This window comes from Rattus norvegicus, chromosome 9 (genome assembly GCF_036323735.1).
Source record: "Rattus norvegicus strain BN/NHsdMcwi chromosome 9, GRCr8, whole genome shotgun sequence".
NCBI classification, from domain to species: Eukaryota; Metazoa; Chordata; class Mammalia; order Rodentia; family Muridae; genus Rattus; species Rattus norvegicus.
Window position 1 is genome coordinate 30827644 of NC_086027.1, and position 17257 is coordinate 30844900.

General features: G+C 44.8%; 1 protein-coding gene and 1 pseudogene across 19 annotated transcripts in view; one reads left to right on the forward strand and one right to left on the reverse strand.

Annotated features, from left to right (window-relative positions):
- Paqr8 (progestin and adipoQ receptor family member 8) overlaps nt 1–17257 on the forward strand; it is a 49679-nt gene that overhangs the window by 18723 nt on the left and 13699 nt on the right. The window contains exon 1 of one of the 19 annotated variants that reach the window (XM_063267119.1): nt 159–418. The exons of 14 other annotated variants lie outside the window; for them this stretch is intronic. The gene's annotated coding sequence lies outside the window, so the exon portion shown is untranslated. Of the gene's footprint in view, nt 1–158; nt 419–447; nt 10636–17257 lie in introns of those variants that run through there. 4 more of the 19 variants (XM_063267122.1, XM_063267126.1, XM_039083546.2 and 1 more) reach the window with 4 other exon arrangements.
- Nucleotides 7503–7584, reverse strand: LOC120094937 (small nucleolar RNA SNORA17; annotated as a pseudogene).

The following is a 17257-nucleotide window of genomic DNA, read 5'->3' on the forward strand; positions in this document are numbered from 1 at the left end:
GAAAGACATTTGTTTGTTTGTATGTTGAGACAGGGCTTTTCTACGTAGTCTTGGCTGTCCTCCAACTCAGAGTGCTGGGATTAAAGGCATGCACAGTCAGACTCAGCTAAGAGTTGTTTTGTTTCCTTTTTGTTTTTTGTTTGTTTGTTTTTTGGGTGGGTTGGGGCAGGGTTTCTCTGTGTAACCCTGGATGTCCTGGAACTCCCATATACCACCATGCCCCTGACTGAGGAGAGAATATTTTAAATGCTAACCTCTCCTAGAGTCTCTGAGAGGGTTGAGTTTCCCTTTTCTGCACACAGGAGGTCTTTCACAACTGGTACTGTTCGATTTGATTTTGAAGAAACTGCCAAGAAGATGGGACTTAGCCAGGAGGTGACGTCGGATCTCTGAGTTCAAGGCCAGCCTGGTCTATAATGTGAGTTCCAGGTCGGCCAATGCTACATGGAGAAACCCTGTCTCGAAAAACCAAAAGGGAAATAAAAGAAAGAGATTTCCTTGACCGAAGCTGTTTGCTGTGCACCTGGCAGTAAATAGTTCATGTAACCCACATAACCCGTTGTGCAATCAGAATGCTTTAGGTGCGTCTGGCCTCACTAGAAAGCATTTCCAGTTGTGCTGTGTAGGTAGGAGCTTGCAGGTTTTGCCTCACAAGGACTGGCTGTCCCTAGGAAGACTAACAGAGGGTGCCAGGCTGTCTCTGGAATGCCTGAGATTTGCTTTTTTCCGTTGCTGCTTTTGGTTGTTTTAACTGACAGCACCCCCTACTCCCCCACCCCCAACCCCACAAGGCAAAGTCAAAACCCAGCCACTTTGAAGATGCTCTGATTTGGCTGCCAGGCACAGAGAGATGCCTTTTGAAAAGTCTCAGTTGTGTGATAGGGATGGAGAAGGGAGGAGCCAAAAATCCATGTAGGTCAGACAGCACTTCTTTGACCAAGTGTTTTAGGGGTATTTTTTTAAAAGTCAGGTAGGACTTAGAGGATGTTCCCCGCTCTAGGAAGGGTATATTTCTGTTTGCTAATGTTTATCTAAAAGTCTTTAACTGGAATCACTTCAAGCTCATTGTTTTGCTTTATCTTCTGGGTCTTTTTGGATGTTATCCAAAGGAAGGAGGGAAAAGACCAAACACCCTTTGGGACCGTTGAAGTAACCGGATTCTCCCCATGAGGCTGAAATAGCGAGGCGGGAATGAATACAACTTTTCAGAATATAGGACAATCTTTTGTCAAAGGCAGCGCTGGGTTGATGGAAATGAAGCTGACCTTGAATATTCTGGTAACATTGAGTACTTGGCTGTTCCTAGCCTCTGTTTGGACTTGCAAACAGCTCTGTCGTTCACTTTCCTTTGTTTGCTAAAGAGAACTCGGTGGGCCTTTATAGTGTGTGCCCTTTTGGTTTTAAACACAATCTTTGTTTAGTTTTGTTTTGCTTTGCTCTGCTTTGAGACAAGATCATCCTCTGGAGCTCAGGCTGGCCTCAAACTAGCTGTCCTCCTGCCTCAGCCTGATCAGGGTTAGGATTACAGGGACAAGCCAGGACGTCTGGCTAAAACATATCTGATTTGAATGTCCATCTGATGGCAAATTAGCTCCGTGTGACTGATTAGAAACGGACTGTTTGAAACTGATAAGGAATGTTTGCTAGTCCTTTGTGGTCTCGACACCTGCAGCCAGGTGTCAAACCTTTCTTATCCTCCCCAGTTGTGAAATGGCACTGTTGGGGCCAGCAGGGCTGTGGTGGATATTTTTAAGTATATGCTTCATTTAATGTGACAGGAACAGGGCCTGTCTGCCTCCCAGCCTACTTTACTTCCAAGACCAATACATCCTCCAAAGAACAAAACTTGGTGTTGATAATAGATGTGCCCACTTGATATTAATGAATGTACCTACCACAATATATTTGGGTTAGGACAGCCACTAATTAAAATTTTTACTGACATGTTAAACTTGAAGAAAGATAAATAAATAAAATGTCCTAACGCAGGAAAAATCAAGTGCTACTAAGAGTTTTGCTTAGGCCCAACATCTTAGAGCCACTGTAGGTGAAACTTGCTGCTGACTGGTGTTACCTGTATGAGCCAAAGTTTGTACAGAGTTGGAGGGTGTAGACAGGTCTGAATCGTAAGAATCCTGCTCTCATATCAATGGAAGGAAGCCGGCTTAGACATTTTGTAGTGCTTTCCAGGAAATAGGGTAGAAACATAAAGCACTCTGAAATAACAAGGAAGCTTAGTCGGCAAGCTCGGAAGTCATGATTCTGGCCTTTGCTACCTCCTCCAAGTGACTTTGGACAAAGGACTTAACTTGTTCCCTTATCTAGATCACAACTAAAGTTTAGCAGACTCAATGCCGTATAGTTCAAAGGAATGGAGAGTTAATGCCTACAATGGACTTGAAACTGTCCCTAGCATAGACTGAGTATTCTATGTACAGGAATCATAATGATAATTTACTTGCAGGCAGATAGAAAAGGTACTCAGTTATGAAGAAGGGAAAAAGGCGTCTCCCATTTCTGGTAGGAGTAGAGAAAAGCTAGATGTGGTGGTAAAAGGCCTGTGGGAGGTGGAGGCAGCAGGATTGGGAGTTCGAGATCTTTGTCAGCTTCGTGGGAGTTTTGAGGCCACCCTCGGTTCTTTGAGACTCTGTCAATCAATCAATCAATCAATCATCAATCAATCAATCAACAAGGATCGAGGGGCAGAAGTAGGTTATTTGGAATGCTTGATCGCCGTTGGAGAATGTTCAGTTTGAAATAGCTTTGTTACAGCTCGACAGAGATGTTACAGTTACATCAAGTGGGCAGCGAACCCTCACTGCATGACAGTCAAGCTATCTGCGTTTTTCGGACTCTCTGGTTTTCCTGGCAGCTTCTCGTGAGCTCCTCACAACCCCGAATCCCACGAGCTTCAGATTCACGAGTAATAGTGAGGAAGATCAGGGCACATGTTAAAAACTCATCGAGTTTGTGTTTAAAGAGAGGAAAATTGTCACCAAAAGCCTGAATGCCTTAGATAAATGAACATGTAAACATAAACTTAGCATGCGGTGATCAAAGAGAGGCTGAGACTGGACATACGAACCAGAAAGGGAACAGTCTACCGTTCTTGCGTCTTTCTCTTACCCGTTCAGTTCATCCTTGGTTTCTTTGGCTTTTGTGCTGAGAATTGAATGGAGGCCTTTTGTATGCCAGTCTAGGGCAGCATCAATGAGCAGCGGGTCCCCAGCTGATTTGTTACTTTTTATTTGAGACACAGTTGCTAAGTTGTCCAAACTAGACTTGAGCTCACAATGCAGGCAGTCCTTGAACTTGTGTCCTTCTGCCTCAACCTTGAACTTGTGTCCTTCTGCCTCAGAGCCTCCAGAACCAGCTGGACCTTAGGCTTGCTTTCCCGGGCTAAGCTTCGATGTATTCATTCACTCGGAGACTAGTCACTGAGTACTCACTGAGCACTATGTGTGGTTCTAGGCAAGGGGTCGACAGTGAATACAACAGACCAGAATTTCTTTGCCGATGGGACTTGTAGTCTGGGCTAGCACAGAGGCTAGGAAGAACAGACAGTAAACAATAAACACAACACACGATGTATTTATTCACTTCTTATCCAGTCAGATGGCTGCCATTTAAGAAAATGGGGCTGGAAAGATGGTTCAATGGCTAAAGTGGCTACTGTGCCAGAGGACTGGGGTTTGATTCCTAGAATCAACATGGTCACTCACAAATATTTGTAACTCCAATATCCAGGCAATATTAGTCCCCAAAAGCATTCTATTACATGAAATGCACAGACACGCATGCAGGGGAGGAGGTGCACTGACACAAATAGAATAATATTCTTAAGAAAGAAAATCAGAAAAGAAAGAACTCGATATTGAAGCTGTGCAGAAATTGCAGCTGTCATTGAGGATGGAATGGGTAGCTTCTAAAAAATATTAAAAATGAAATTACTATGCTCTAGAAATCCCACTTCAGGGTATGTGCGTACTAAAGGATGGGAAGCACAGTACTGAGAAGATATTTATACATCCACGTTCATAGCAACATCATTCTCAATAGCCAAAGGGTGGGACAGTCCCTCTATTGACAGATGATCATGTAGACAAAACATGAGGTGCACACACAATGAAATGTTAACCCTCAAAGAAGTGTGGTAACATGGCTGAAACCAGGGGACATGGCACCAAGTGAAATATTACTTGTAAAAAGATTATGAGTCCATGAATATGAAGTCCCAGGAAGAGTACATAAAACAAACAAAAAAAAACAAAAAAACAAAAAAAAAAAGTTGCCAGGGACCAGAGTGAAGAGAGGAGGGAGAATTGTTCAGGAGATATTGGGCTTTTGCTTTGCAAAAGAGAGAGTGAGTTGTGGAGATTCGTTTAGACGAATGAGTGTGTTTAACCACATTCTGAGAGATGAGATGGGTCACTGAAATCGGTGGTTCATGTCTGTGATGTCAGGGCTTAGCAGCCTGTGCAGGAGATTTGAGGCTATCTGGACTAAATAATGAGACTCTATGGAAGAGGAAAGAGAAACAAGGTTGGGAGGAAGAGGAGGAGAAGGAGGAGGAGGAGGAGGAGGAAGAGGATTAGAAGAACAAGAAGAATGAGATGATGAAGAAGGAGGAGGAGGAGGGGAAGGAGGAGGAGGGGAAGGAGGAGGAGGAGGGGAAGGAGGAGGAGGAAAAGAAGAAGGAGGTTAAGTTGGTAAATTTCGTGTACTTGAACACACAGAGAGAAAGTAAAACATTAAGCTACAAGGGATAAACCTGACATGAAGCCAAGGAGCAGAGTGTGGTGCCTGGTGGAGCGCCAAACAGCTTTAAATCAGGACAGTGGCTGGGTAGCTCCTTGAGAAGGGGAGATTTGAGGAAGGCCTGGGAGGAATTAGCTCCTGGCAGCTGTGGTAATAGTAATCTATGTCTAAATCTTCCAGGGCCCATGGGTGCTGTGGCAAAGCGCAGACAATGTTCAAGCAGTGTCACTGGGAGGCAGCTGATATTGAAGCTGGGTTTGGATGCATTTCAACTTGATTAGAAAGACAAGCCAGGCACTCAGGTGGCACCTGCAATGGCTTTAATGAGATGTCACCTGAGACCATAGGTCAGGTTACTGTGATGATAGGCACTTATTCTTATACGTGACCCTTTCTAAAGTTAAACTAGAGCTTAGAAGCAAACACCAGAGGTGTGATTTCCTTCCTTCCTTCCTTCCTTCCTTCCTTCCTTCCTTCCTTCTTCCTTCCTTCCTTCCTTCTTTCTTCCTTCCTTCTTCCTTCTTTTCTTTCTTTCTTTCTTTCTTTCTTTCTTTCTCTCTCTCTTTCTTTCTTTCTTTCTTTCTCTCTTCCTTTCTCCCGTTCTTTCTTTCTTTCTCTCTCTCCTTCTTTCTTTCTTTCTTTCTTTCTTCCTTTCTTCCTTTCTTCCTTTCTTCCTTTCTTTGTCTAGCAAGTTGCTATTCAGCCTGAGGAGTCTTGGCTTCCTGGGAGCTGAGGAAACATTTATTTTCAGTATGAATTTTAAGCCCCTCATTAGCCTGAGATTTGCAAAGCTTCATCTGACCTTCCTGTCAACTCCCATGTAAGGAGGCGGGAACTCAGATATTCTCATTTCAGTCGCTCTTAACCTGATACATCACGTGACATGGAATGAGCGGCCGCTTAGAAGAGACTGTGACCTGGTTGTGTCTTACAGTGAACTTAGGAGATCAGTATAAACGGGTTGTCAGCTTACCACTGTACCGAGGGCGAAATTCGGAAGCGATCGGTACTGTTTGCCGTCTTGAACGGATTCCCACAAGTCAGTTTTGATATCACTTTTCTAGATGTGATAAGAAAAGTGGCATGCTGAGCGTGAATCTATGCTCTGCAATCAGGAAGATTTCCAGCCGCCACACTCACTGCTGAATGTGAGGAGGTAGTTCACACTCGAGGAGCAGCCAATAATTTTTCCCCTCCCACAATCCTGTTCTCTAGCCAGGGGTTCTGAAACTACACCGCAGGGATGGGGTAGGGGTAGAACCGGGTTCTTTCACCATGTGCCCTTTCTACACTATGGCAATCATAGCTGATAGCCTGAAAATAATATTCCACCAACCTTGAAAATGGCCTCCTGCTCCAGTTTTTGATAACCAATCTTCCTAATGTTTGATTTCCTTTAGTTTATACCGAAGTTCTTCCTGCTCTTCCTCTCTCCCTCCACCTGTTTCTTCCTTTCATTCCTTTCTTTCACTTTTTATTGGTTCTTTATGAATGTCACATTTTGCATCCCAGTCCCATTCATTCCCCCCTTTCCCCTCCCCTCCCCTTCCAATCTCCCTCACGACAGAGGAAAAAAAAAAACTCTTTGTGGAAGTTCTGGTGTGTCACTGTATCCTACACTATACCCTTTTGTCCACATTTCTTTGCTTGCAAATGTTCATTACAGTGAGTCATGGGTCTGGTATGAGGCCTCTGGCTTCTGCTACTTTACCACTACTAGAACCTCACTGGGACTCCTCTCAGATATCCCGTTGCCCCATGTCATGGAGATCCCAAAGGTTCAAATCTGTAGGACCAGCCTTTTTATGAACTCCAGCAGTTCCTTCATGGGGTAGACGTTGGGGTGAGCCAATTCAAAGTCCTGGATCTGGGCCTGAGAGGTATCTTAGGTAGTAGTCAGCCTGGCTCACCGACATTCCCTACAACCAGGGCCAGCTCTACCTTGCTGCCCAGGTGCAGAGCCTGCTCTCCTGAGTGCTGCAGCAAGGAAGGGCTGGGATAGCTCTCCCGCTCTGATGACCTCAGGGTCAGCTCTCCTGTCTGCTGGCAAGGGGTGGGTGGGGGCCATCTCTCTCTTGATTGTGTTACTCAACAGTAGACGATGGTAGAGCCAGCTCTCCCATACGCCTTTGAGACTGGCTAGCCTGCACCCCTGCTACCAAGGTCAGCTCTACTCTGCTGCTGAGGTGAGGTGTGGGGCCTGCTCTCCCAAGTGCTGCAGCTAGTGAGGGGCAGGGACACCTCTCCTGCCCTCATGACCCCAGCCAAGGTCAGGTCTCCTGGCTGCCATGGATGGTGATGACTGAAGGGAAGGAGGATATCTTTCCCTCATCCATGCTACCACCGGAAGATGAGTGGTAGGGCCACCTCTCCCATGCTCATATCTTTAGGGTTATCTTACCTGAAACACCCAAAATGTGTGGGTCTCTCAGAAGTGGTCTCAGGGGTGTTATACATTGGTTGTACATTATGGCACCAGGCAGGGGTCATCTTGTCCATGATCTGTTCCCTTAAGCCTGTGCAGCACCAGACTGGTGGTCATTTCAGGCTATTTCCCTGTCTGGGCACCATGTACGTCTGTTGGTCATCTCATGCTTACTCCTCACTGGCTACCTGAGTCGCACCTTGTGAGGGTTGTCTGGGCTTCTTCCCACCCGAGGCTAAAAGAGCCTCCATCTTGGGAGCCCATCTAGATCTGCCTGGAACAGGATTGTTTGTCATCTCGGGCTTGCTTCTTTTCAGGGAATGTTAGGCTATTAATCATTCAGATGTTCCTAAGTCAGAACACTGAATATAAACAGAGACTTTCAACCAAGTCAGTCAACTGAGTCTCAAGGGAGGGAGGGGAGAGAGTGAGGAGTGAGAAAAAAAAAACCAACTAGACAAAATTATAACTGACTCCATCCAGTGCTTGGGCTGAAGTATTTATTTCTCTCCTGCTTTTTTTTTTTTTATTCTAGGTACATCCAAAAAAACATGGTCAGTTGTTAGATCAAAGACAAAGTGATTGAGTGAAGTAGTAAGCAAAAAGATCATGCAAAGTAGTAATTAAGTAAAGTAGAAAAAACCCACAGCCACTATTTCTAATATTTTTACCTGAGCCTACCTCCCTGTCCAAGCCCAGAGACAAATGCCAAATTCCTAGAAGCGGCACTAAAAGCTCTCCACACCTTTCTTCTCTTTGCCACCCACGAACACATGTGTGACTCATTAGCCACATCTGGACAGGCCTCTCTTTATTTCTTATACAGGGGATTGAACCTGAGGTTTTGTACACACTAAATGTATGCTTTACACTGCTCCGAATCCCTATCACCGTAGGGTAAAATTCTTGGTAAGTGCTTTCCAACCTAGGTGCTTTCACAGTAAAGATAGAAAAGGGGCGTTTTCCTCATCTTTGTGCATACCCAGCTGTGTACAGTCCTCTTTCCCTGGTTATCGAGCCCAGAGAACTTCCAGTGCCTCTGGTTTCTCTCAGCAGACAATGCTGGGAAGAGAGCCAAGTGTCTTACCCTGGGGTCAAAGGATAAGACATGGGAATGTAGCGACTCCTTACTCTGATAAACCTCTATCACTGAGTGGAGAAAAAGACTTAGTAGCCCTTCTGACTGTTTTGTTGTTGTTGTTTTGTTTTGTTTGTGTGTGTATCAATTTGACAGGAGTTAAAATCGTCAGAGAGAAAGGAGCCTCAGTTGAGCAAATGCCTCCATGAAATCCAGCTGTAAGGCATTTTCTCAGTGTGTGCTCAATGGAGGAAGGCCCCACCCATTGTGAGTAGTGCCATCTCTGGGCTGGTGGTCCTGGGTTCTATAAGAAGGCAGACTGAGCAAGCCAACTGAGGCAAGCCTTACAGGAGCACCCTCCATGGCCTCTGCATCAGGTCCTGGATCCTGCCCTGTTTGAGTTCCTGTCCTGACTTCCTTTGATGATGAACGGTAATGTGGAAGTGTAAGCTGAATAAACCCTTTCCTCCCCAACTTGCTTTTTTGGCCCCGGTGCCTCATCACAGCAATAGAAACTCTTAAGAAAGTAGCAAAAGAAGAAAAGTCCAGTGAATTCAGCAGACACTCTGGGTTCTCACTAGAGAGGAAAAGGAATTTAATCCCATGTAACACAATGTTTATCTCTAAGAAATCACAGCTTCATGCGGGCGTAGAAGAAACACCCAGATAAGTGCAGGACAAGATGGAGTTTGAATGCAGCGTCGAACTAAAAGAAATGCAGGTTATTCGCTGACGATGGGTGGAGGAAGGTGTTTCTTTGACTTAATGCTTTGGAGAACAGGTTGAGCTATCATCAGAGATGGATGAAATTCACAAATAAGGAGAAAGTCATTCCAGGTAAAGAGTTGACCCCAAAAAGGAAGCCCCAGTTGAGCATCTAGTTAAGAGATGTGACCACTCAAGTTTGTTTGTCAAAATAAATAACTAGAAACAATCTGGTTGTTCAAAAGTGGGTGGTCAAAGGAATTATGGTATACCTAGCCAATGAGAAGTGGTCATATGGAAAACTAGAGATTATAAAATTAATGTGGGAAAACAAAGTATCACATTAAATGACAGGAGGAGGCTGAGGAACACTGAGAATAACATAAAGGTTAAAAAGATAGAAAAGGACATAATATTTGTGGATGTGTAATTTCATAATGTTTTGATATCATTATGTTGATACCTATTCATAATTTCATAATGTCTCCAAGAGAAAACAGTGGTGGGGTGAACAACTAATTCTGTACCTAGCAACTGTCGCTAGGGAGAAGGAGCTTTCAGCTGACCCTCTGACAGGGAGATTGATGAAGAACAGAAAGTTGCACACGTGTACACTCATGCATACATTTAACGTGGGAAGTAAGTACAACACACTAAGATTTGACAAACCCTTGTTTATTGTCTGTATTTCTACACTCTTGAACTATTTAATGATTTCAAAATTATTAAAAAATCAAAAAGTACAGAGTCATTAGTGACACACACCTGAAATTGCAGTACTTGGGAAACAGAGGAGGGAAATCAGAAATTCATGAAAGTCACTGAGTGTAAGACCCAGCAGATGCCTGATGTCCCTTGGAGTCCAGTATGCCATGACAGGAAGACAGCCATGAGTTCAAGAACAACTTGCCCTACCTAGTGGGCTACAGGCTATCCTGGGATATGATCGGAGCCTCGTGTCATAACCACACACACACACACACACACACACACACACACACACAGGCACACACACGCATGCATGCATGCATGCATGAATACTCACATATACCCATATGCACAGACATGCACGCACACATACACACACGAGCACACACACACACACAGGAGCACACAGACACACTAGGGGATGGAGGACATAGTGACAGAATCAGACACAGAGAGACACAGACAGAAGCAGAAATCCACGGCCTCTGGTGCTCTGTTCTGTTTACTCTCCTACATGACTTCAGAAGAGGATGAGTCCCACAGATGTAAACCAGGGCCAGGTCATGGAAATGCTCTGCCTGCCAAGCTCAGGAATGCGAGCTTTCGTTGGCAGTTGGAAGTTACCAGAAGCTTAAGCACTTTTTTTTTTTGAGCTGAGTTTTAGCCAATCAAATACGATAGAACCCCGGGCTAAGAGCAGTCAGGAAACTGTCACCATGGGTGTTGCTGGGGCAGGATTCAGGTCTGTAGATATGAAATGAACAGCAGCAGCAGGTTTTCTCTATAGCCATCCGACCCAGAACATGCTTTATCTTGTCAGAAAGGACAGGTTCGTTCGTTTGTTGTTTGGTTTTGGTTTTTTTGAGACAAGGTTTCTTGGAGCAGCCCTGCTTGTCCTGGAACTCACTCTATAGAGCAGGCTGGCCTCAAACTCACCACCGGCCTGGCTCAGAAAGAACAGGTTGGTTTATTTTTAATATGCTAAAACTTGTTTACGTTTTAATGACTAGAAAGTCTTAGTTTTTATTTTGAGACAGGATTTCACTGAAGTCCACAGGCTGCCCTGGAGATGACACTGTAGCGTAGTCAGTTTTGAACTTCTGGTCCTTCTGCCTCTGCCTCTGCCTCTGCCTCGGCCTCTGCCTCTGCCTCCTGAGTAGCTGGGAATATAAACCTGCCACAGCCAAACCTAGTGACAGATTTCAGGCTAGACTTCCAGGGTCTGTAAGTAAGAAATTAGCCATGCCAATAGTAAAATTAGGTATGCCGGAAGTTTGCTTGTGGTGCTGGTGAGGACAGATGGCTGGATAAAGAGAGGTCATGGTTAAAAAGCTTGAGGCCATAATGGTCTCACATGTTAGGACTTCCCATGGTACACCATATGAGAAGAAAGAAGGAAAAGGAAAACCACAAAGGAAAGAAACTATAGTTCCGGTGGGAAGGGGCAGGCAGACTTAGTTAATGGTAATGAGGGAGAAATGGGGGCTGCGGTGTGCTGGCTGGTGGTTAAGAGAATTGGCTGGCCCTGGGTCACATTTGTGTTGGAATCCTAAAGGCTCAAGTCACATGGTTGGATTTAAGAAGGAGGACTGGAAGTTATAAGGAACACATGACATACAAAGACACTGGTAGAATCGGGACCCCATAATCAGAAGGGATCATAAACCCTCAGAGCTAAGTAACCCTAAAGAAAAATAGCAACCACCTTTGTAGACAGTGCAGGGCGGCCAGTAGGCAGTTAGTATAAGAAAGAGGAAAACTGCCCCTGTGTGGCAGCTCTTACTATTCTGGACTCCATGACTTTAAAGGAAGCCTCTCCGTCAGCCAATGACTACTAATAGTTTCAACGATACTGGTTATGAATTGCTATTAACAGTTATGGAGGAGGATGCACTAAAGATGAACTGGGGACACCAGAGGTACCTTTAAGAAAGCTCTCATGGAATAACTGGGGGAAAGAGGGTCTGGGTAGTGCTTCTGGGTGACTGCCAGGATTCTTCAGCCAGCGTCAGCTCAGAGGCCACCCTTGGCATCTAGATCTACCTGTTAGTTTGTGGTTGACTTTGTGTGTGTGTGTGTGTGTTACAGCAACATTCAAGTTGTTGGACTCTTGGGATGGGAGAGTGGAAAGCAGTGGGGTCTATCTGTGCAGTGTTGTAGGTTTGCTTTAAGGCTTCAGTATTAAACTGGCTCTCAACTATTCTCATAGTCAATGCCTCAAACTAGGATGAAGGGATTTTTTTTTTTTGTGATAGCATCCTTGCATAGCAATCTCAAGTTAGCTAATTAGAATTAAAAATGTTTGGACAACTTCCTTACGCTCACCATCCCACATTAAGGAAACTAAGCCAATTAGTGTATGACCAATATTCTAGTGTCATAGACGTAAAGTGTTCCCCCCCCAATCATATGTTCAAAACATCATCCCAATATGAGGGTGTTAGGAGATGAATGGCATTGATAACCTAATAAGAAACATTGATAACCTAATAGAAGGAAGCTCTGTGGCTCTTGTGCCCTGTCAGGACCCACCGAGAAGAGAGCCGTCTGTAAGTCAGAGGTGAACACGTACCAGGCAGTAAGCCTGTTAGCGCCTCGTTCTTGGCCTTCAAACCTCCACAGCTGGGGGAAATAGATGTTTGTTGTTTAACCCCACCCCCCCTTGGTTTGTGATACTACACTATGGCAACCTGAAATGCCTAAGGTAGGGGGTTTAACAGGACCTGGTTGGTTTTGTTTGCGGCTGTTCTCAATGTCACAGATTCTGCGTCTGAGTTTAAGCAGGAAGCTGATTGTGCCAGGCACAGTGGGGGTATAGTAACATTGGCAGTGTCAAATGAGTGGCTTGTACAGGCAAGAAGGACAGGCTGTTCTGGTTTTCTCTGTGCACCAAGAATAAGAAATTAGGTCCCTGGCTCTTCTCTCGTCTCTGGTCTCCAGGGTTATTGGTTTTCCTCCCCTTGCCTAGATCTCCATTCCCCCAAATCTTTATCAGGCCCTCTCAGGACACAAAATTACCAGTGACAGAAGACAAAAGACGAAAAGCAGGCTGGTGGCCAGAAATTCAGTCAGCAATTTAAAGATGGTTATAGCGAATCTCTCATGTAGACGATGAACCAGACATGGATTCCAGTGTCCGATGCAAACACTGTTTACTGTTGTAAAACATGCTATGGTTTCACTGCCTAAAGTTTCACTGCTTTTGCATGGGTGTGGGCGGGTGTGTATCACAAAGCCACTTCGAAAGTAGAGGGACAAGTTGGAGAATTGATTCTGTCCTCTTACCATGTGGGTCCCAGGAATTGAACTTGGGTCATCAGGCTTGGCAGCAAGTGCCTTTACCCATTAGACCATCTTGCCACCCACCATTGTTTTTAGTTATCTCTGCCCAAATCTTGCCATATAGCCCAGGCTAGTCTTGAATTCACTAAATAGGCCACGCTGGCTTTGAACTTAGGGCAGTCTTCCTGCCTCAACTTCCTAAATGCTGGGATGTGTGTGTGTGTGTGTGTGTGTGTGCCACCAATGCACTGATTCTTTAGGAGCAGGCAAAGGATGGCTTAGTTCATTTTGTCTTTGAGTAGTTGTTCTCTATTGATGACTCCTGGGGTCCCCTCACTCAGAAGAAAGGAGGAATAAGACCATGTCACAGTCTCAGAGAGGCGGGAGGGACAAAGTTCTCTCTACCACAGCAGTGCAGTTATGTACGCCATAGCGTGTGAAACCATTAGTAGAGCATTCTTAAGAGGGAAAGAGATGGAAATGGCCTCCGGGAGGCTTCCTGGTAACTCAGAACTGAACTAAAACCTCAAGAACTGAACTGAAGATAAGCCAAGTTATCTGAAGAGAAACTGAGAATCAAGTGATCTGCTTGAATTTATACCTAATAAAGAGGCCGGATCTGGGGACAGGTCCTCTGAAGCATTGTAGCCCATGAACCGCAGAAGGGTTGTTGTAAAGCACAGGACTGCTAGGAAAGACATGCATCTGTGTGGCGTTCCAACTCCACTCTAAGAAAGCAAGGACATGCCCGAGATAGACCCGTCCGTGGAGATGAGCAGCTCCGGGCAGTTCACCTGGGATGGCCTAGGTCCCGGTAGGTTTGCGGATCCATGGAAGCCGCCTGCCTGCTAGAAGCTAGAACAAGCTGAGGGGGTGCATAACTGCAGCCAAACCACACCCAGGGAAGCCAATAGCTATGCTCAAGAGGGAAGTCTATGGAGACTCCCGGTCCCTAGCCTTTAATTAGCAGGTGTTTCAGACAGCAGGGCTCACCCTGACCCAAACAAGCAGTCTAGAAAGAACAGATGAACCTCTCTACCCTGCCGGCCTCCTAGCTGACTGGCCTTACGCTGTTCAGTGAGCTCTACTGAATTGTCCTCAGCTCCTCTGAATTCTCCCTCCCCGTGACACACATGCTGATCGTCGTGTGGGGTAGATGCTTTCCGTGTGTACATCGATGCCTTTCAAGGAGAGCACCTGCTCATCTCATTAGCTGAGATGTAGGTGGCAAAGCAAAAAAGCACAAAGCACAGACAGGAGTTATAGCTGGAGGGCCTCTCTCTCTCTCTCTCTCTCTCTCTCTCTCTCTCTCACTCTCCCTCTCTCTCTCTCTCTCTCATTATATACAGATTCACATAGGAAGGCTCAGAAGGCCTACAAGATGACAAGCATCCCTGTCAAGATCAGACAGATGTAGCTTGAGGGGAGGGGCATGAGATCTTTCTTTCTCTATTTTCCTTTCATATGACAAACATTTGAAAATAACAAGGACCAACCTCGCCTGGCAGCTCAGTCGCTGCTGGCTACACCGATCCTAACCTTTCCAGGTGGATGTTACAGGGCTCGAGTTTATCTGCAATAAATTTTCAAAACTTTCAAAGTTGATAGAATAAAATCAACTTTGAAAACAGCACCTCCAAACAAGTACAACAAAACCGTGGTGCCTGTTCCTCCTGCCAGAAATCCAACGCAAAGCAACAAGGACTCCTCGGTGTCTTGTAATAAGTAGATGACTTCTTCCTCCCTACCACCGGCTTTTATCAGGTCCGGCCAGGTTATTACAAACAGCCTCGTTAGCACGTTAACTAGACAAGTTCGAAACCCAAAAAGTGTGCATTCCATTAAAATGTCGATGTGCATTTTGAAGGGTGGTAGTTTAATTGCTAATATTCACTTTACTAATTAATCACATCTTGCCAATCTTTAGATATTTATGTCAAACATTCTTACTTGCCGAATGGAAAATAAGGTTTCCTAGTTTTCCAATTAGGGCAGGTAAATGTTGAGAAATCCCGTAATGGTTATGTTTACCTAAGAAGAAAAGTAGATTTCCTGAAATCTCAGCTCTTAGTGACATCGGCGCTGCATTCATTCTATGCACAGGTTTGTTTTCTGTGTCACATTTCTGTGTTTGCAAAAACAGGACACACTTTTAATTTCTTTCTTTCTTGTAATAATACCTTATTTAACAAGTCTTTTCCGAACTTGCACGATGTGCTTGCCATCACTGTTCAAAGTGCAGGGACACTCCAAGAGAAACAGGGACACGCATTCCTCCTGTATTTCCAGAAACGAGACGTGATAAATATTCCATAGACTTATAATTTATTCAGTCTAGTCTTCCATTTTTTGGATGTCAGGATACTATTTGTTGGCTTTTTTCAAATATAAGGGAAACGTGCACTGATCATTGGGTGAATCCAAGTTAAAATTATCTCAGCTAATAATAGTATTTGGTCGGTAACACTAAGCCTTCAAATATGACATTATAAGCAATGATATGAATCTTGGCAGAAATTGCAAAGATCTGGGAGAGTCCAGCAGTCTCTTGCTTGACGGATGACTGAACGTTCTGGAAGCATCCGAGTCTGTGCCCTGCTCTGTCTCAGTTTTCGAGACTTCCTGGGGGCAAGCCTCCGTTTCTAACCAAGCCCATGCTGCTCTATTAGCTGCTGTTTCTTCTCAGGCCCCATGGTTATGCCTCGGTGTGCGAGGCAGACCTGGGGACTCTGGAAGCATTTCTTTCGACCTCTATCAAGAGTGTTCACTTCCCTGCTCTTTTCCCAATGACCAGCAGGGCCACCTTCGTGCCATCTGGCATCCCGCACATAATGGCATAGCGTCATGTCACAGAATCTGTTTGTTGATGACTTTGGTATGAGCATAATATAGCCCGGGTGAATTCTAAAATCCTACTGTAGCCAAGCTTATGTGGACCAGGAATGCTGAGACACGGAGGGGGAATGAACAGCTCGCAGCAGGTCTCATGGTTAGCAGTAGAGCCAAACTGACAGCTGCAGCTTCTCACCAGCTTCAACCCCATGTAATCAGCAAGTCCAAGTTTGTTGTAGGGTCGTGTGGGAAATGTGGGATGGGTCAAGGAACACCTCTGCTTTGGAGGGTGCCTTGGTGGTCACCGGTTAAAATGCTTTTCATACCAAGCTATCTCAGTTTCCCAAATAAGGAGTCTATTTAATTTTCTTCTTTTGCTGATCTGGGAGAGGCTTTTTTTGGATTGCATGGAATGTGAGTAACCGAATTCAGTAATCATGCTTTGCTCTAGTTTTTATTAGCGTGCATTGATTATATGCAATAATAGTAGGTTTCATTTTGTGGCATTTTCACACATGTGTTTTTGTGTTGGCCTGCTTCCTACTACCATGTTTAGGTTGGAACGTCTCAGGGCAACAGTTTTGTAAATCTGGCCACCATGGGTCTGGAGAGATTGCTCAGTTGTTAAGAGGACTTTGCTGCTTTTGCAGAGGACCTTGGGTTTAACCCCTGGAACCCACAGAGTGGCTCATAAGTCTCTGTAAAGCTCTGTTCCAGGAGAATCTGACGCCCTCTTCTGGCCCCCCGCCCCAGGCACTGGAATCACAGCTGAGAAATCTGGGACTGTGATCTCAGTCTGACAGAGCTCATGCTTGCCAGTTGGGAGAAAGAAACCATGACATGTCCCCAGGATCACACAAGCAAGGTGTGAGTTTACAATAGGTGGGAACCAGTTGGATTTTCCTCTATGCCATCAGGGACATGTATTTTAGCTGTTTAGGATGGCAAAACCCACCAGAAACTTGTCATTTTGTCCTTACTAAAAAGGAAATGTATTCTAGGTATTTTTCATCAGTCTAAACTGGGTAAACAAAACCAAGCCTTAATTCCAGGAGACCTAACACTCTCTTGTGATCTCCAAGGGCATTAGGCACACACATGGTGCACCGACATATATGCATGCAGAATGCCCATACATTTATATTATATATAAAATATATACCAACAACAATGACACATCCTTTTAAAAAGTACTTTGTTTAGTGCTGTGATTTATTTTTTGTTTGTTGGCTCGAGACATGGTTTCATTGTGTAGCCCCGGTTGGCTAGAAACTCTAGATCAGGCTGGCTTCAAGTTCACAGAGATCTTCCTGCCTCAATCTCTGAGAGTCCTAAGAGAAAAGATGTGTGCCACAACACCCATCCTGTGATATATATATAAAAACATTTATTCTACTTTTATTTTTCTGTTTTGCCTTCATTTTACATTTTTTCTAAATAATTTAAGAGTTTCTTAGTGTAAAACCTTC